Genomic DNA, 21,873 nt, shown 5'->3' on the forward strand with positions numbered 1-21,873 from the left:
AAACTCCTTATGATTGAGGCTGGGTTGCAGACAAATATCTGACAATACTTCACTGAACTTCTTGGTGCCATCAGATCTGTGTTCGATCAGTGTTCAGTACTAATGGATGGTCCTTTTGGCCTCTTTGTCTTGAGAGAGAATGGGTAAGTGACTGGAGGTGGTCAGTGGTTTGTGGAGCAGTGCCTGGAGTGGCTTTAAAGGCCAATTCTAGAGTGACAGACTCTTCCACAGGTGCTGCAGGTAAAGTTGGTTGTCGGGGCTGTTACACAGTTGACTCTCTCCTTACACTGCTGTCTCTTTTCCTGCCAACTGCTGAGTCTCTTCGACTCTCCTCTCTTCAGCCTCGCCTTTATGGCTGTCCGCCAGCTCTGGCGATCGCTGGCAACTGGCTCCCATGACTTGTGGTCAATGTCACAGTACTTCATGATGCATTTGCAGACGTCTTTAAAGTGGAGACATGGACGGCCGGTGGGTTTGATACCAGTGACGAGCTCGCTGTACAATGTGTCCTTGGGGATTCTGCCATCTTCCATGCGGCTCACATGGCTAAGCCGTCTCAAGCGCTGCTGGTACAGTAAGGCATACATGCTGGGGATGTTGGCTGTCTCGAGGACTTCTGCGTTGGAGGTATGGTCCTGCCACCTGATGCCAAGGATTCTCCGGTGGCAGCGAAGATGGAATGAACTGAGACGTTGCTCTTGGCTGACATACGTTGTCCAGGCCTCGCTGCCATAGAGCAAGGTATTGAGGACACAGGCTTGAAACACTTGGACTTTTGTGTTCCGTGTCAGGGCGCCATTTTCCCACAACCTCTTGGCCAGTCTGGACACAGCAGCAGATGCCTTTCCCATGCACTTGTTGATTTCTGCATCGAGAGACAGGTTACTGGTGATAGTTGAGCCTAGGTAGGTGATCTCTTGAACCACTTCCAGAGTGTGGTCACCGATGTTGATGGATGGAGCATTTCTGACGTCCTATCCCATGATGTTCGTTGTCTTGAGGCTGATGGTTAGGCCAAATTATTGTTGCAGGCAGCCGCAAACCTGTCGATGAGTCTCTGCAGACACTCTACTGTGTGGGATGTTAATGTGGCAACGTCCACAAAGAGGAGTTCCCTGATGAGGACTTTCTGTACTTTGGTCTTCGGTCTAAGACAGGCAAGGTTGAACAACCTGCCACCTAATCTTGTGTGGAGGACAATTCCTTCTTCTGAAGACTTATACGCATGAGAGAGCAGCAGGGAGAAGAAGTTCCCAAACAGTGTAGGTGCGAGAACACAGCCCTGTTTCACACCACTCAGGATAGGAAAGGGGTCTGATGAGGCATCGTTATGCTGAATTGTGCCTTTCATATTGTCATGGAATGAGGTGATGATATTTAGTAGATTTGGTGGACATCCGATCTTTGCTAGTAGTCTGAAGAGACCACGTCTGCTGACGAGGTCAAAGGCTTTGGTGAGATCTATGAAGGCAACGTAGAGGGGCATCCGTTGTTTGCGGCATTTCTCCTGTAGCTGGTGAAGGGAGAACAGCATGTCAATAGTGGATCTCTCTGCTCAAAGCCGCACTGTGCCTCAGGATAGACGCGCTCGGCCAGCTTCTGGAGTCTGTTTAAAATGACTCGAGCGAAGGCTTTCCTCACTATGCTGAGCAGGGAGATTCCACGGTAGTTGTTGCAGTCACCCTTGTTCTTATAGAAGGTGATGATATTGGCATCGCACATGTCCTGTGGTACTGCTCCCTCATCCCAGCACAGGCAAAGCAGTTCATGGAGTGCTGACAGTATAGCAGGCTTGGAACACTTGATTATTTCAGGGGTAATGCCGTCCTTTCCAGGGGCTTTTCCACTGGCTAGAGAATCAATGGCGTTACTGAGCTCTGATTTTGTTGGCTGTTCGTCCAGCTCATCCATGACTGGCACAGACTGGGCTGCATTGAAGGCGGTCTCAGTGACAACATTTTCCCTGGAGTACAGTTCTAGATAATGCTCCACCCAACGGTCCATTTGCTTGCTTTGGTCTGTGATCGCTTCCTCTGATTTAGACTTGAGAGGAGCGATCTTCTTGATGGTTGGCCCAAAAGCTCTCCTAATGCCATCATACATTCCTCTGATGTTTTCGGTGTCGGAGGCCAATTGATTACGACTGTATAGGTGTTGTCAGTAGTCTTTTGCACAGTGCCTGGCTGTTCTTTGCGTGGTGCTTCTGGCGGCTTTAAGTGCTACAGATGTTAACTCACTGGGGACTTTCTTGTAATTCAGCAGTGCAGTGCGCTTAGCGGCTATGACAGGTTCCACCTCTTCAAAGTGAGATTGAAACCAGTCTGCATTCTGCTTCGCATGTTTGCCAAAGGTGGTCATTGCTGAGTCATAGATGGTGTCTCTGATGTGGGCCAACTTGGTCTCTACATCCCGTGCAGGAGTGTTTTGAAGGGCTTTTTCAAGAGGATTGAGAAACTTTTGCAACAGCTGTGGGTAAGAAATTCTGTTAGTTTTGATGCACGAGTGGCCATTCTGCTTGGAGTGATGTAACTTCTTTGGTTTGAGTCTAACTTTGCTGCACACCAGGGAATGGTTGGTGTTGCAGTCCGCACTGTGGAAGCTCTGTGTGATTTGGACACTGTTTATAGAGGCTCACCGTGTGACGATGAGGTCCGGCTGGTGCCAACGAAGTGATCTTGGGTGCCTCCATGAAACCTGGTGATAGGGTTTAGTCTGAAAGAACGAGTTGGTGATGCAGAGGTTGTGGTAGGTGCACAACTCCAGCAGTCTCTGTCCATTCTCATTCATCCTTCCAATGCCATGGCGCCCGAGGCAGGAGGGCCCAACCCTGGTGTTAAAGTCCCCCAGCAGGAACAAATGTTCTGTATTAGGAATGCTACCAGTGATATTATGGAGTTCCTCGTAGAACTGGTCTTTAACATCAGGTGGGGAGCAGAGTGTTGGAGCATAGATGCTGAGTAGGTGTACTGGACCAGAGGCAGTGAGCAGTCGGATGGACAGTATGCATTCCGAGCCATTTGTAGGTGGCGCTATCATGCTGAGCAAAGAGTTTCTGATGGCAAAGCCCACTCCATGCTGTCTTGGTTCTTCTGGATCCCTACCCTGCCAGAAGAAGGTGTAGTCTTGCTCCCTTAGTGATCCGCTCACAGGGAGGCGTGTCTCCTGAAGTGCTGCAATGTCCACATTGAGTCTGATGAGCTCATTGTTAATGATGGAGGTCTTCCGAGAGTCGTTGATTTGTGTAAGGTCTTCCGACAGGCCAGGACACATAGTTCTGACACTCCAGCTTGCAAAACGAAGGGCTGATACCTTCTTTCCTATTTTTGTCGTGCTGTTTGGTGCAGTATTACAGTCCTCTTGTCAGGCAATGACCCTGAGCTCCAAGCACACATTGAAGCAGGTGGACTGTGGCGGGACAGCACCTTTCTGACCGGGGGCTGTCCAATGAGATGTGACGACCACTCCCACCGACAAAGGCAACCTGTGGTGCCCAATCTCTGCGCCAATTGAGCTGGACATAAAACCTGTAACTGCTGCCTTCCGTGTTGTTTTGGTTGCTGTGAGGCGACTATGGAGTGACCTTCCCATGGCACGTGCCTAGGCGGATGTATGGAGGTTGTGAGTTGCCCAAGCGTCAAAACCCCCCTCTCGGCCTTCCTGGTGGGGTCCAAAGGAGATCAGAGCACAACGTGTGGCACCAGTTTGGCTGCAGGAACAGCTGGAAACATGCCAAAGGTGACACATGACGGCCTTAGGGGCTCCGTTCCGGATTTTGTTTGGGTTTACTCCCTTAGCCTTAGTTTCTCCCGAGATGCCCACAAGACAGTGGGGTTGTTAGCCCGTTTTCCTGAGCAGGGGCCCTTACAAGTCGAGTACACACTCTATGCTGAGATACCCTCCACCATCCACAATAGTTGTAGCAAAAGCCCCGAATATCCGTGTCCGCTTGGCCCATCGGTTCCGTGCTATCTCCCTGACATAATCCAAGGCACATGAGTGCCGAATAAAGAGAATCTGGCTTCACCCGGAGAAATTTCCCCAGCAATGATGCCCCCGCACCCCGGCTCTCCGAGCCCTCGAACCGTGACTCCAAGACTCGGCTCCGGACTCACGGTCGCACTGGAAGCTGCCGAGCCCCCGGATGAAGTCGGTACAGTGCTGGCAGAAGGTGGGCTTGGTCAGCATCACTTTCCATAGGCGGTGCCCGTTGCCCAGGTGCCGGCAGTGGCCACTCACCGCCGCTTTCCTGCGGCCTGACAGCGGGCTGGAGTTGGGGCTGGATCCACACTATGGCGCCCTCAAGCGGGGGAGCAAAGCCCAACTTTCCGCCATCTGCCTGCATCCTGCTTGGACTCGGGGTGAGGGGTGGGGTACTCGGCCTTCTCTCTCGCAGCTGTTCTCAGCTGTGCCCCGCCCATCACCAATGGATTGTAATCCTGTAGAAAAGATAGAAAGTGGGATTCAGAATGTCATTAATATCTTATATGCAAAGACCCAAAGATGGGCAGGCACTTCTACCAGTTTCTGGAAGTGCTGGTGGAAAATGGGACAGGCACAGCTGGCTCTGTTCCCCATTGATTCAGAGTCACCCCACTTTCTGTCGCAACCCACCTGATTAGCCCCCTAAAGAGAGAATCTAACCATCTCCCCTTGACATTCAATGGCACCACCATCGCTGAATCCCCCACTATCAACATCCTAGGGGTTACCATTGACCAGAAACTGAACTGGAGTAGCTATATAAATACCGTGGCTACAAGAGCAGGTCAGAGGCTAGGAATCCTGAGGCGAGTAACTCACCTCCTGACTTCCCAAAGCCTATCCACCATCTACAAGGCACAAGTCAGGAGTGCGATGGAATACTCTCCACTTGCCTGGATGGGTGCAGCTCCAACAACACTCAAGAAGCTCAACACCATCCGGGACAAAGCAGCCCGCTTGATTGGCACCCCATCTACAAACATTCACTCCCTCCACTACCGACGCACAGTGGCTGCAGTGTGTACCATCTACAAGATGCACTGCAGCAACACACCAAGGCTCCTTAGACAGCACCTTCCAAACCCGCGACCTCTACCAACTAGAAGGACAAGGGCAGCAAATGCATGGGAACACCACCACCTGCAAGTTCCCTTCCAAGCCACACACCATCCTGACTTGGAACTATATCGCCGTAACTTCACTGTCGCTGGGTCAAAATCCTGGAACTCCCTTCCTAACAGCACATGGACTGCAGCGGTTCAAGAAGGCAGCTCACCACCTTCTCAAGGGCAATTAGGGATGGGCAATAAATGCTGGCCTGGTCAGCGACACCCACATCCCATGAATGAATAAAAAAAAGTGAATATCCAATCTTTGGACCATTCAGTTGGGGGTGTGGGGGTAGGGGAGGTCTAATCTCAGGGTGGGTGGCACCAGCCTATGTTGCTTTTTTAGAGCCACCTCTGCTTCTCCCAGCTCCACAAGAATAGAATAAAAACTTACCTGTGAGGTCCCCTCCAGCTCTTGGCTGGCAGGGAATTGCAGGTGGGCCATGAGAGGGAAGTTGGAGAAATGGCACATGGAAATGGGAATCTCCTCAAGGTGCTCCCACTTCTTATCTCTTGTCCCCCTGCTCCCCTGTCAGAGCCGCACTTGACACCTCCAGCCCCAATGACGGAGTCTGCTCCTATACAGGTGCAGGTGGTGAAGTCTTTGTCAGGCCCTCATGGGCCCCAAAAACCAGAGGACGTCCGCCACGGGCATCTCAGCAGGGAGAAAGCAGCCCACCTTTAGCTCTGCTGAAGTTGCAGGGGTTGCACCATGTAGGAATAATAGGAAAAGGGAAAAAAAGACTTTAGTTACTTGGGTGATTATAAAAATGCCAGTGTGTTGATGTATTGGGAAGTGTAAAGGAATCATGTGCTTTATTTCGAGGCTCTATTGTTCAGTCATCTCCACTGTTGCCTCCCGCTTCCAAATGGATATTTGCCTTGGGAGATGGTATGACCAGAGTGGAAGGGGAGCAAAGGGTGTGAATGAGATGGAGGGATTCCTGACTGTGAGAATGATTTGTGTTGGGGGTGAAGTTGGGCCAGTTGGGTTCAGAATTGTGTACCATAAAGCTTCACACACTCAGGTTACCTGAATCGTGTCTGGATGTGTCCATCGTGGGCTTCCCTGGCAGTGAGGTGAGTGACTGCAGGCACCCTGCTTACATCAGACTCCTCCTCTTCCTCTGAAGATGCAGGGTGATCCTCATCTTCCTCCTCCTGCATTTCCAGTCCTCTCTGCAGCGCAATGTTGCACAAAGCACAGCAGACCCCTTACATTCTGGAGACCCTTGCTGGTACATGCTGAAAGGCACCCTCAGATCTGTCCAGGCACCTGAATTACATCTTCAGCAACCCAATGGCTTGATCAAAGATTGCCCTTGTGCTCATGTGGCTCTGGTTGCATCTTTCCTCTGCATCAGTGGTAGGGCTCCTCACTGGTGTCATCATAGAGGATAGCCGTTGTCTCTAAGGAGCCTCCTGCTGACTCTACTTGTAGGTGCGAAGACCTGTGGGAGATGTGACTGGGGCAGAATGAAGGCATCAATGCAGCTTCCAGGATTTCTTGCACAGACATAAGTGAAAACATATAGGTGGTCACATATCAGCTGAACACTGATGGAGTGGAATCCCTTCTGATGGACAAAGACTGCTGTTGATCTGAGGGAACCTTGATTGTTCCATGTGTGCAGTCTATGACTCCCTTTACATGTAGGAATCCAGCCACTACAGCAAAATGCGAGAACCCTATGGTTCTGACTGTCCACATCAGTAGCAGACTGGACATAAATGGCAGCCCTGGAAAACATGGCATCAGTCACCTAGGAGATACACTTGTGGGTAGCTGATTGTGAAATCTGCAGATGTCACCAGCTGGAAGGAGCTGATGGTGAAGTGATTCAGGACCGTGATGACCTTGCCGGCCACTGGCAATGTGTGCCCATCAGATCCACTGGAAAGGAGGTCTTGTTTCAGGAGGCTGCAGATGTCAGCAATGACCTGACATGAATGCCTCTTCCCTCTGAGATATTGTTGCTCCGTCATGTTGACAGAGATGATCCTCTGCCTGTTTACCCTGTGCTGGAAGTATTGCCACTTTCCAGCTGGATCTCTGTGCCCATCCCTTCTGTCCTGTGGAGTGACATGTGGCTGTGACATGTGACTGAGAAGATGGCAGCTGCTGCTCCTCCTGTTCCTCATGTTATAGCTGCATAAGTTTCTCCCAAACTGCAGTGAAGGCTGACAGGAGGGAATGGAAAATCAAGGTGAGGAAAGTAAGGTAACTGAATGACTTCCAAAAAGTTGGAAATCACCTGTAAAGCAGTGGAAGCACACTCTCAGATGAAGTTCTGTGAGCTAAAGCCTTTCACATAGGCAGAGAAGCAGCCGTGCTATTTCAGTCTTTAAAAGTTATCCAGCCTGATAGTTCCATTGATCAATGACTCCACACTGTGCCCTCATGTTCTCCATCTGGCGAGTTCAACACAGTTCAGGAAACCCGTGAATGTTAAAGCCAGAATGATGGGTGAAAGCCAGAATTAATTGATGCTTAACAAATTTAAATGACAGACCCGACCTCTCCCTGGGAATTTCCTGCAGACCTCTGAATGTTACTAGTGAAAGGCAGTAGTGAACGGGATCATGCTGGGTCCCTGACATGCTGGCATTTTTTTGGAGATTTAAACCCCTGCCCACACCCAAACCTTACCCCCATCTCCAGTTAAAATCCTGCCCAAAGAGTCTTCCACTCCTTTGCACTCCCAGCCTTGTCTTTCTCCCCGCTGTCGGCCTCATCCTTTTCATTGCTCCTTGTCTCATCCTTTACCCGCTCTTGGCCTAGCTCTTTTTCCCGCTCCCGGCCTCATCCTTTACCTGCTCCCGACCTCATCCCTTTCCTGCTTTCTGTTGTATGTTCGCTTTAAGAGTGATGTCCCTTTAAGAACTCAGTATGCTACTGAGCTAAGTACCAGGATTTAGTCATGTGACTAGAAGCCAGAGGCACTCTGCACAACAACACCCTGGGCTAAGATTCTGTATATAGTTTGCTCTGTATTGTATGTACTAGTTGAGCTGTTAATAAACCTTCTAGAAATCTTCAAGGAACTGAAATCCACATACCTCATTGTGTTGCTTAAGATAACACAAAAAAACTCATGACACTCTCGGTCTCGCCCTTTTCTTGTTCTCAGCCTCACCCTTTTCCCGCTCTCGGCCTCGCCCATTTCCTGTTCTCGGCCCTGTTCTTTTCACTGCTCTTGGCCTTACCATTTTCCCCATTCCCCGCCTTGCCCTTTCCATTGCTTCACTCAGTGAGAGGCTTGGGTTAGATTTGAACCCATCCCTAATTGCCCTTGAGAAGGTTGTGATGAGCTGCCTTCTTGAACCGCTGCAGTCCATGCTATTCATGAGTCTTCAACTCATCGTTTAATATATATGAACTCCTGAGTATGTAACCTTCCTGCTGTTCAGTGGAAATTGCACCTTCATCTTGCTGCATCCAGTGATAAGGCAGATAGTGGGTTCGTCACTCTGGCACAGCCCCTACTGCTAGCGACAAAGCACTCTTGATGAAAAGCTAAGATCTCCAGGCTGTGTCTCAGTCAGGGCAGGAATGCAGTATGGGGCGAGTGCTAGGAAAGGAAAAAGGAGAGAAAATATATTTAAAGAAAAACATATACAGAAAAAAGTATTATGAATATCTCAGCTATGGATATCCCAGAGCCTGGGTGTTAAGATTACTTCACATCTGTTTTATGGGTTTATGTTATTTGCCTTGTAGAAATATGTAATCCATAGTATAAAACTACACCAGCTGAGAGTGCTTAATGGTGATGTAGACTGAACTTTATCTATAACTAAGCTGTTCTATGCCTGAGCTAGGAGTGTTTGATGGGAAGTGTAGAATGATCTAAACCTTGTATCTAAGCTGTGCTAAATCTGAGTTAAGAACATAAGATTATAAGAAACAGGAGCAGGACTAGGCCATTTGGCCCCTTGAGCCTGCTCTGCCATTCAATAAGATCATGGCTGATCTGATTGTAACCTTACCTCCACTTTCCTGCCTGCCACCCCCCAACCACCCGCCCCCCCGCACCACCCTCCCCCTCCCGAAGATAGCCTCTCATTTTTCTAAACTCCAATGAGTATAGGCCCAACCTGCTCAACCTTTCCTCATAAGACAACTCCTTCATCCCAGGTATCAGCCTAGTGAACCTTCTCTGAACTGCTTCCAATGCAAGTATATCCCTCCTTAAGCAGACCAAAACTGTACACAGTACTCTAGATGTGGCCTTACCAATGCTTGGTACAGTTGTAGCAAGACTTTCCTACTTTTATACTCCATCCCCCTTGCAATAAAGGCCAGCGTTCCATTTGCCTTCCTAATTACTTGTACCTGCATGCTAACTTTTTGTGATTCATGTACAAGGACACCCAGATACCTCTGTACTGCAGCATTCTGCAGTCAGTCTCTATGTAAATAATATTCTGCTTTTCTATTCTTCCCGCGAAAGTGGTCAACCTCACATTTTTCCACATTATACTCTATCTGCCAAATTTTTGCCCACTCACTTAACCTATCTATGTCCCTTTGCAGACACTTTGTGTCCTCCTCACAACTTGCTTTCCTACCTATCTTTGTATAGTCTGCAAATTTGGCTACAATGCACATTGTAGGTCCCTTCATTTAAGTCATTAATATAGATCGTAAGTAGTTGAGTCCCAGCACTGATCCCTGTGGCACACCACCAGTTACACTTTGCCAACCTGAAAGTACCCTATTTATCCCAACTGTCTGTTTCCTGTTAGTTAGCTAATCCTTTATCCATGAGCGAGGAGATTTTGATGGCCAGTGTACAATGAGCTTTACTCTCTATCTAAGCTATGCTATGATCTACTAGTGCTTGATGAGTTGTGTAGAATGAGCTTTACTCTGCATCTATGCTGTGCTGCATCGGACCTGGAAGTGATTGATAGGATTGATAAGACATTGCCAAAAAGTCTTTAGGCTGCATCTAACTCTTGTTTCATCTAACCTGGCAGTGATATTGGGAACCTCACTCTGCATTTGAACTGTGATACCTGACCAGAAAGAGCACATTGGCTATGAGGTGGGGGTGAGTGGAACATCATTTACTCTTTCCCCAAGGAACTTTAAAAATTTTTTTCAAGGGATGTGGGTGTCACTGGCAAGGGCAGCATTTATTGCCCATTCCTAATTTCCCTTGACAACTGAGTGGCTTGCTAGTTCATTTCAGAGTCAACCACATTGCTGTGGGCCTGGAGTCATATGTAGGCCAGACCAGGTTATGACAGCAGCTATCCTTCTCTAAAGGACATTAGTGAACCAGATGGGTTTTTACAACAATTGATGATACTTTCATGGCACTGTTACTGAGACTAGCTTTCAATTCCAGATTTTATTAATTAGTTGAATTTAAATTCCACCAGCTGCCATGGTGGGATTTGAACCCATGTCCCAAGAACATTAATTGCTAGTTCAGTGACATTAACACTATGCCACCATCTCCCCCAACTGTAGTTGAAGCTGCAGAAGTTTTACAATGTGTTTCTTTTTAATGATTTTTCTTGCTGTTAAAATGAAATGATTTGTAAGGTGGGGGCAGATATGATCATTGTCTGCAAACCAAGCAAAAAGAAAGAAGGACTTGCATTTATATAGCACCTTTAGAACATTCCAAAGCACTTCAGAACCAATGAAGTACTTTCGCTGTTGTAATATAGGAAATGTGGCAGCCAATTTGCACACAGCAAGATCTCAGAAACAGCAATGAGATCATCTGGTTTAGTGATATTGGTTGATTAATAAACATGGGCCAGGATACCTCTGAAACAATACCATAGGACCTTTTTAATTTATTTTTTTAATTAGAGATACAGCACTGAAACAGGCCCTTCGGCCCACCGGGTCTGTGTCGACCAACAACCACCCATTTATACTAACCCTACAGTAATCCCATATTCCCTATCACCTACCTACACTAGGGGCAATTTACAACAGCCAATTTCCCTATCACCTGCAAGGCTTTGGCTGTGGGAGGAAACCGGAGCACCCGGCGAAAACCCACGCGGCCACAGGGAGAACTTGCAAACTCCGCACAGGCAGTACCCAGAATCAAACCTGGGTCCCTGTAGCTGTGAGGCTGCAGTGCTAACCACTGCGCCGCCCCAACCACTGTGCTGCCCCTGAGAGAGGTAAATGGGGTCTCAGATTAATGTCTTAGCAGACAGACAGCACCTCAAATAGTGCAACATTCCAAGCACTGTTCTGGAGTATCAGCCGAGACTTGGCACTCAAGTCTTTAGAGTGGGACTTGAGCCCACAACCTTCAGATTCATAGGCAAGAATGCTATCACTGAGCCAAGGCTGACACAGTTAAGGTCCCTTTAGGCTGATCTAGTAATGTCCCTTATTAATGCTGTCAAACTGGAAGAATCTCCCTTCCTGGAGTTATCATCAGAGCACATTTGTGCCAAGTTATTGATGTATTTAAACCTGGTGCTGACAGGCCAAAGACAACAAAGGCTGCTGGTCTATCCACTCAATCAAATGGAGACTTACTGACTTTTTCATGACCCAAAGTTCGGTTTCTGATGCAATAGCTCGAGGAGATTTCTCCCAGTCAAATTGTGCCAAAAGTATGCAGAGGGGATTTTTATTTTTATTGCAAGTTTTTTTTCTTTCTCTCTGGTACAGTAAATGTTAAGCAGATGTTTCTTTGGCAGATGCACATACTACAATGTGAATTGTGTTATATAATAATCTCATGGCTGCATGGGGAGACTCCCATTATACCAATATACTCTAGCTATTGCACACTCTCAAACTTCTTATTCTGAAAATATTAAACTTGCAGGGATTACAGTCACATATTTTACAAAGATTTAGGTCTCTGAGGATTCTCTATTATAAACCCTGCCTGTGTATCACCATGTCTTTATTTGGGACTGATAGACAGCTGTGATATCTTAGCAACATGGATTTAAGGAGCCAGATGGAAATCACTGAACAAAAATATGTTGGTTGATGTCTAGGCCCTCTCGAAACAAACTGTGATTTAAACTGCAGTGGTTCTTTCAATAAACCTATTGACCTGCTCTCTCTCTCTGCCTCTTTTAAAAAGTACTCTCTACATTACAACAGCACCACAGTTTCCACATAAAAGTACCTGATTGGCTGTAAAGTGTTTTGGGATGTCTTGAGTTCATGAAAGGTGCTATATAAATGCAAGCTTTCTTTCTTCATCTAGGTCTACAGTATTGGAATCAGGACTCAGTCAACTAGTATCCCAGCATGCATTTAGTTACTGCAGGTTAGTTGCCACAGTAACCTGTAATTGTTAAACTATGGTAATTTACAGTAGGGATAAAAAGAAAATGAGATACACTGGATATTTGAGAAGTCCTCGACCTGAATGCTGACCTACATTTTCACTTTTCAGTTGCCGTCTGCCGTCAGTATCTTGTGTTTTTAAAGCATTTTTCATAGAACTCTTAGAGGGCCAGATCCAACTGCTGAGCATTACAGGGATACCTTTCCTTTAAAAAAAATCTTGTTTAGGCCAAAAGGAAAATTGTTTCAGAACTATGGAACAAAGATACCTTACCCAACCAAATCTCCACAGGCTCCAGCCACTCTCTTAGACCTGCTGGAGCTGCTGTGCTGAAAAGGGCTCATTGCTTCATACTTTGTGGTCATGCTTCACCTTCTGAACACAAATCCAGGAGGTCACAAGAGGCATGACCCAGCTCATCCATTTTACATATGAACATACGAACTGGAGCAGTAGGAGGCTACTCAGCCCCTCGAGCCTGCTCTGCCATTCAACAGGATTACGGCTGATCTGATTGTAACCTCGACTCCACATTCCCACCTACCCCCAATAACCTTTCAGCCCCTTGTTTATCAAGAATCTATCTACCTCTGCCTTAAAAATATTCAAAGACTCTGCTTCCACTGCCTTTTGAGGAAGAGAATTCCAAAGACTCACGACCCTCTGGGAGAAAACATTTCTCCTCATCTCTGTCTTAAATGGGTGACCCCTTATTTTTAAACACTGACACCTAGTTCTAGATTCTCCCACAAGAGGAAACATCTTTTCCACATCCACCCGGTCAAGACCCCTCAGGATCTTATATGTTTCAATCAAGTCACCTCTTACTCTTCTAAACGCTAGCAGATACAAGCCAAGCCTGTCCAACCTTTCCTCATAAGACAACCCGCCCATTCCAGATATTAGTCTAATAAACCTTCTCTGAACTGCTTCCAACACATTTACATCCTTCCTTAAATAAGGAGACCAATACTGTACACAGTACTCCAGATGTGGTCTCACCAATGCCCTGTGTCACTGACGCATAATCTCCCTACTTTTGTATTCAATTCCCCTCACAATAAACAATAACATTCTATTAGCTTTCTTAAGTACTCGCTGAACCTGCATACTAACCTTTTGTGATTCATGCACTAGGACACCCAGATCCCTCTGCATCTCAGAGCTCTGCAATCTCTCACCGTTTAGATAATATGCTTCGTTTTTATTCTTCCTGCCAAAATGGACAATTTCACATTTTCCCACATTATACTCCATTTGCCAGATCTTTGCCCAGTCACTTAACCTATCTACATCCCTCTGTAGCCTCCTTATGTCCTCTTCACAACTTACGTTCCTACTTATCTTTGTGTCATTAGCAAATTTAGCAACCAAACCTTTGCTTCCTTCATCCAAGTCATTTATATAAATTGTAAAAAGTTGAGGCCCCAGTACAGATCTCTGTGGCACACCACTAATTGCATCTTGCCAACCAGAAAATGACCTGTTTATGCCTACTCTCTGTTTCCTGTTAGCTAGCTAATCTTCTATCCATGCCAATATGTTACCCCCTACACCATGAGTTTTTATTTTTATGCAATAACCTTTGATGTGGAACCTTTTCAACTGCCTTCTGGAAATCTAAGTACAGTACATCCACCGGTTCCCCTTTATCCACAGCACATGTTACTTCTTCAAAGAACTCCAATAAATTGGTTAAACATGATTTCCTTTTCACAAAACCATGTTGACACTGCCTGATTACCTTGAATTTTTCTAAGTGCCCTGCTATAATGTCTTTAATAACAGCTTCTAACATTTTCCCTCAGACAGATGTTAAGCTAACTGACCTGTAGTTTCCTGCTTTCTGTCTCCCTCCCTTTTTGAATAAAGGAGTTACATTCACTATTTTCCAATCTAATGGAACCTTCCCCAGATCTAGGGAATTTTGGAAAATTAAAACCAATGCATTAACTATCTCACTGGTCATTTCTTTTAGCAGCCTAGGATGAAGCCCATCAGGACCTGAGGACTTGTCAGCCTGCAGCACCAACAATTTGCTCAGTACCACTTCCCTGGTGATCGTAATTTTTTTGAGTTCCTCCCTCCCTTCCATTTCCTGATTTACAGCTATTTCTGGGATGTTACTTGAATCCTTTATAGTGAAGACCGATGCAAAATACCTGTTCATTTCATCTGGCATCTCCTTATTTTCCCTTATTAACTCCCCAGACTCACTTTCTATAGGACCAATGCTCACTTTTTTAAACTCTTTTGTTTTTAAAATATCTATATAAACTCTTACTTTCTGTTTTTATATTTCTAGCTAGCTTTGTCTTGTGCTCTAATTTTTCCCTCCTTATCAATTTTTTAGTAATTCTTTGCTGTTTTTTTAATATTCTGACCAGTTGTCTGACCTGCCACCCATCTTTGCACAATTATATGGTTTTTCTTTAAGTTGGATATTATCTTTAGTGGGTCCGCCCTTGGAATTTTTCTTTCTCGTTTGAATGTATCAATTCTGTGCATTCTGAAATATCCCCTTCAATGTCTACCACTGCATCTCTATTGACCTATCCCTTAACCTAATTAGCTCAGCTTTCATGCCCTCAAAATTGCCTTTATTTAAGTTTAAAATACTAGTCTTGGACCCATTCGCTCTCTCAAACTGAATGTAAAATTTGATCAAATTCTGATTGCTGCTACCTAGGTGTGCCTTCACTATGAGGTCATCAATTAATCCTATCTTGTTGCACAATACCAGGTCTAGAATAGCCTACTCTCTGGTTGACTCCAGAATGTGCTGTTCTAAGAAACTATCCCGAAAACATTCTATGAACTCCTCATCTAGGCTATCTTTTCCCATCTGATTTTTCCAGTCTATATGTAGATTAAAATCCCCCATGATTATTGCTGTATCTTTCTGACCAGCCTCCATTATTTCTTCCTTTATACTCTGTCCTACCATCTGGTTACTGATAGTGGGTCTGTACACCACTCCCACAAGTGACTTCTTGCCTTTATCATTTCTCATCTCTACCCAAACCGCTTATATATCCTGGTTTCCTGAACTTAGGTCATCCCTCTCTCATGTGCTAACACCATCATTAATTAACAGAGCCACCCCTCCACCTTTTCCTAGCTTCCTGTGCTTCCGAAATGTCATGTACCCTTCAATATTCAGGTTCCCACCCCTGTTTCATTTGCTTAAAACCTATTACGTTTCTAACCTTTTCCAGTTCTGATGAAAGCTCACAAACCTGAGACGTTAACTCTGCTTCTCTCTCCACAGATGCTGCCAGATCTGCTGAGTATTTCCAGCATTTTCTGTTTTTATTCCCAATCTATGTCATCCTTCAGTCGCACTCATGTCTCTGTAATGGCTATCAGATCGTACTTATTTATTTCTGTTTGCACTATCAGTTCATCTGTTTTGTTTTGAATGCTACGTGCATGCAGATGCAGAGCCTTTAGTTTAGTTTAGTTTAGTTTAGAAATGCAGCACTGAAACAGGCCCTTTGGCCCACCGAGTCTGTGCCGACCATCAACCACCCATATATACTAATCCTACACTAATCCCATATTCCTACCACATCCCCACCTGTCCCTATATTTCCCTACCACCTACCTATACTAGGGGCAATTTATAATGGCCAATTTACCTACCAACCTGCAAGTCCTTTGGCTTGTGGGAGGAAACCGGAGTACCCGGAGAAAACCCACGCAGACACAGGGAGAACTTGCAAACTCCACACAGGCAGTACCCAGAATTGAACCCGGGTCGCTGGAGCTGTGAGGCTGCGGTGCTAACCACTGCGCCAATGTTTTATTTTAGTAATGTCTAGCCTTGACTGCTGATTTACTCTTAGATTTGTATTCTCTATCCCTTCCTGCCACAGTCTGTTTATGAATTCCCATATTAATACCTTTCTTTCTTGCCTTTTTTCTACTCTTTGATTTACCAGATCTTCCCAAATTTGATCCCTTTCCCCCACTATTTAGTTAAAACCCTCTCTATTTCTCTAGTTATGCAGCTTGCTAGAATACCAGCCACAGCATGGTTCAGGTGTAGACCATCCCAACGGTATAGCCCCCACTTTCCCCAGTATTGCTGCCAGTGCCCCACAAACTGGAAACCACTTCTACCACACCAGTCTTTGAGCCACGCATTAATTTCTCTATTCTTATTTGCCCTAGGCCAATTTGCAAATCCAGAGATTATTACCTTTGAGGTTCTGCTTCTTAATTTGGTGTTTAGGTCCTCATATTGACTAATGCAGAACCTCCTTCCTTGTCCTGCCATTGTAATTGGTACCTACATGGACCACGATAACTGGATTCTCCCCCTCCCACTGCAAGTTGCTGTCCAGCCCTGACTGATGTCCCGAACCCTGGCACCGGGCAAGAGACACTGCCCTCTGGACTCTCGCTCTTTGCTGGAGAGAACAGTGTTAATCCTCCTCACTATACTGTCCCCTGCTACCACTACTTTCCTATTGCTCCCCCCACTTGAATGACTTCCTGTACCATAATGCCATGGTGAGTTATCTCATCCACCCTGCAGCCTCCACTCTCATCCAAACAAGCTGAAAGAATGTCAAACCTGTTGGTCAATCGCAAAAGCTAAGGCTCCTCCACTCCTGCCCTCTGGGTCCCCTTACCTCCCTCAGCTTCAGCCACACTCTCCTGTCCCTGACCACTGACCAAATCAGAAGATCCTATCCTAAGTGTGGTGACCACCTCCTGGTACAAAGTGTTCAGGTAACTTTCCCCCTCCCTGGTGTGTCGCAGTGTCTGCAGCTCAGCCTCCAACTCAATGTCTCTGAGCTGAAGCTCAGACTGCAGACGTGTTTGCCCTGGATCACACTGGCATCCAGGAGCTCCCACATGCTGCAGCCATGACACATCACCTGTCCTGCCATCCTTAATGTGTTTTAATTAACTATTTAATTATTTTATTCAATTATTTATTTTCCCTTTTTATATATTTTATTAACCTTATCACCAGTTCCTGTACCATTTTAAACCTTAGGAATAGAATCAACCTTAACCACTTACCTATTCTCACCAAACAGCTAGCTTCTTCCCCTGTAGTAGAGTAAGAACCAAATCCTACAGGGTGAAAAAGTTAGAAAATGCAAAGCAGCAGCTCCTTCCCCAACTCCCTTAACTCACCAAACTCCCAGCACTCTGTTCAAGTTGCACTCAGTACTAAGTTGCACTGAGATGCCTGTATTTATATGTTTTGAAACTAAAGTGATTAGCTGAGCCCCAGGTACAGAAAAAACAGTTCAAGCTAGTTTCCTTAATTATTTAACGATTGCTGCTTCCCAGTGGAGAGCTTGTATATCCCTGCTTAGGCCCCTGGATGAAATTTAGAATTTACACACATGCTTGTTTTGCTACCTAGTGGCTTGCAGTACACAGACTTATTCCCTTCTCTCTTCTTGCAGTGAGGAGATAATACCTTAAAAACTTGCACAGGGTAAATGTGAACAGGTATGTGAACCAAAGCCAATCTAAAGGTTTAATATATGAACAGCGCCTTTTACTGAAATTATGTTCGCCCCCTTCCTGTGGGTTCACTCCTCCATGTTCTCTTAGCTCTCCAGTCCCCACCCATCCTAGGAAGCTCAACTGTGATACAGTATCACCAGCCCACTACTGCTGGCCCAAACCCTCTAACAACCTCCAAACTACCTCTCTGACATGCATGGTAACCACAAAGTTCTCTATTTGGCCTGCAAGCAAAACTCTCTATAATGCCTTTATGTATGATTTCTTATATATTTAGCTGTATCGCTCTATATAGCTCATTAAAGCTCTTCTTGTCTACAAACGTACTACTTCCTGTTGTCTGTCTTTTTGACACACTTTTGTATCAGCTTGTCCCATTTTACAATTGAGTTTATTTTTTTATAGGACTGTTAGAACTTAGTTTTCATATCTTTACATATAACGGTTAAAATTGTATTCTGTATGCAACATAACCACAAAGCATGATGTTAGCTAAAGTTCTGGATAAGTCATGACATGTCGAGACCCTTTATTTAAAAGTGGTTAGACTGTGGATTACCCCAGGGAGACTGTTAGCTTCTTAACTGGTAAAAAACTGTAAACAATCCCTATCTGGTCACGAAGCTGTGAAACGAGATAAGCGCATTCAATCCCATTAAGCGGTCACTGTGGTTGAATAGCCACAGCAGGGTGGCACCGGGTCAAGATATGACCTTTTGTGAAGGAATTCGTAGAGTCAAGGAAGCTTGAATCTGGAGGGCTTCCCCCCCCTCCCCCCTGCCCCCCACTGACTGACAATGATAATGACTTAAACCAGGCTCGAAGTACCATCATGGAAGGGCAGTTAGGTAATAACTGACCAATCAGATTAGCAGAAACAGGGTTTTGCCTAATATGGCACAGAACCAAGCTGGGAAAGGTGTATAAAGTAAGAATTTGTAAGACCTCAAAAGGGCCCATCATCATCAAGAAGAAGACATAAGATAGACTTCAATCAAGACACAAGGTTCAGGACTGGTGTTCCATTGTGAACACAACTACTGACCACTGCACTTTGCTAAGTATCACCATTTTGTGCTTATTGTGGAAAACTCAATAAAGTCTGTGAAGCTTGTGAAAGCATCCTCGTACCCGTGTGATTTTGTAGTTAGTCTGAGCTGGAAGTCCCTTTTAGGGCTGCTTCCCCAACATAGACCGTAATTGTAATTAACCTAAGTCTTACAATTAAATTAAAGCAAACCCAGATCTTACACCATTATAAATTCCTACATCCAGATTTGTAATGGGAACAGCCTATGCCAACTGGCTCCTGCTACTTTGCAATTTCAGGCCCTGGTCAACAGCTTGTGTTACATCATATTTTGTCCACAAATATGTAACTACTATGTAAAAGTATTAAAAATGTTTTCTGAAATAATCTTAACCACCATTTTTTTCCTGGTAGCTAAAATTTTTTGTGCCCGGAACAAAAGTTTAATTTTAAAAATGTGTATTTCATAATATCATCATTAAAGTCATCCACTGAATTGTCTTTTGTGTCTTTTCCTGCTTGAATTAACCTTTATACTTGTAGACCTCAGCCTCTCCCAAACTCCTGGGCTTGAACCTGTTTTTGGCCCAGATCTGTGATACTGTTAGCTGAATATAGATTGTGTAGTCTGGGCATCTGCCATTTTCCTATTTTACCCAGGAAGCAGTACTGTTTAGTCAGCTGTACTAATGAAATATTTTTCTTTGATGTGAACCTACAGCACAAGTTTATGAAGCTTCGTTCCGTAAAGGGTTAGATTGCAACTTTCAACATTGGGTGGAAAACTGGCAATAGTGGATCAGCTGCTCATTATACACCCAAAAAGTCAAAATAAGCCATAAAATTCCTACTGAGTGTTTCTTTAAAAACATAAAGCTTCTATATGTGTGTGCATGTAGATATGCATGTGAGAGTGTGAAAAATGAGACTACTGATTATGCACACTTTGTTGAATTTGTTTTGTATTCTATAAACTTTAGAAAGCATATGAAGCTGAGAGAGAAAATAAGAGGTTTGGGGTTTCCTCCAAATTGTCATCCATTTTAGATTACATTTGAAGTAGCAAGCAGAGTAAATAGGGTTCTTCGAGACTAGCGCCTCAAATATACTGCTAAAAAAAACTGCAACTGAATTATCCTTTCAAAAGAGTGCCAGTCCACTTTACAGTTCATATGGAGCCCTGTCTGCCTCATACAAATGGAGCCAAGGGCAGTGGTTAATGCTTCTGACTCATTTCCCCCAATTCCTGCCCCAACCTTGTCTCAGATATGTACCATCACGATAGAACTGGCAATAGGAGCTGTAGTAGGACATCCTTGATGCAGATACCACATTGAGGAGGCCATTTCAGTGTTACTAAATGATGGTTGCTGTTATGTTGTCCACACATAATTTTTTTTTTAGCTTTTTGGAGCTTCAATCATAACTTTAGTTGTGAATTACACTCTGCTCTGCTCAAAGTATTACTGTGTACAGGAGACATAAATTTCACAATAATATTATGCTATGATGAGGAGGAGAATGAGGACAAAGAAAGGGCTAGATTGGAGACAGCTTGAGGCATCACAGAAGGCATCTCTTCCCTACATGGTCATAACCACTCAACAGGATGTACAGACTAAGGAGATCTTACTTAGACTGACTGTGCCTCAGAAGGTTGCACTTCATCCCAGAAATTATCAGGAAGATTTGTCAGCTGCTGGCTGGAGACCTGCAGCCCACTTTCACCTGGAGAATAGCATTGTCTGTACAAGTCAAGTCACCACTGCATTGAATTTCTTTACCACTGAATCCTTCCAGGTAGCATCAGGTGACTTTTGCTACATCAGGCAACAGCTCACCATTGCATCAAGATGATCACTAATACTTTATTCTAGAAGGCTTCACAATATATATCCTTCTGAATGAAGCCAGAGAAACAAAGAGAAAGAGAGAAACAGCGAGAGAGACACGCACATTCAATTCGACAGACTGGCAGGGTTTTAGCAAGTACAGGGAGCAGATGACAAAACCCACAGGTCACTCAATGCCCCATATGAGAATTCCTTCAATTTTATGAATAGAAAAGGCTTTCAATCTATTAATATGCAGCTAGTGTGCAATACCAATCACCTGATCCTGCACTATATTGCCAGATACCCAGGTAGCTGCCATGAGACTTCTCCCATGTGACACTCCCATCATGGCAGCTCTCAGGAGTCATGTATCAGGATAGCTGATTGATGATTTGGGCTATCTGCTGCAGTCGTTGTTTACAACTGCAGACAGAGGGAGAGAACAGATAGAAAGCCCAAGCTATTATAAGAAATGTCACAGAGTAAACCATAGGAATTCTGAAGTCCGATAATAGGTCACTGAATGAATCTGGTGGAGCCCTGCATTACATCGTGGTGAGTGTTGCCTTGTAAGTTCACATTCAGGGCCTGTCCTGACCTGATTGCACAGAGTGCCTAGCAGGAAGCAGGATAGTCTCAGGCCATTTGAGTTTCGTACTGATTAGAGTGTAAATTCAGTACACTGTCTAATTTAGTTCCCTTAGGAATATGCTGGAGCCTCTGGACATTTTTAAAATCTAGCTAACATTAAGTTAACTGTTTAATGGGCAGAAATACTTCCCTGTTCATTCCGAACATGTACATTTTTAACTGTTGAGAGGGAGTTCTGTGCATCCATTTATTCAGGCAGTGCTATATCCTGGGAAGGAAAATCAGAGTTTCAGTCAGGCAGGAGCCATGTAAGCACATTGGGAGTTAAATTGAACAGCCCCTGAAAATGGATGCAGGGACCATGATGTATGATCAACCCACGCCTGTTGATTACAATGCAGACGGGATGTTAAATTCATGCTGTCTGCTCATCTGAATGATTGCTGTGTGCATCCAGCCCTCCTGTGCTGATAATTGGCTCCATACATCAGCAGGGAGCCCGATATTGTGAACGCTTGCACTACTTAAAGGAGATG

The sequence above is a fragment of the Heterodontus francisci genome, chromosome 14 (assembly GCF_036365525.1).
Source record: "Heterodontus francisci isolate sHetFra1 chromosome 14, sHetFra1.hap1, whole genome shotgun sequence".
NCBI lineage: Eukaryota > Metazoa > Chordata > Chondrichthyes > Heterodontiformes > Heterodontidae > Heterodontus > Heterodontus francisci.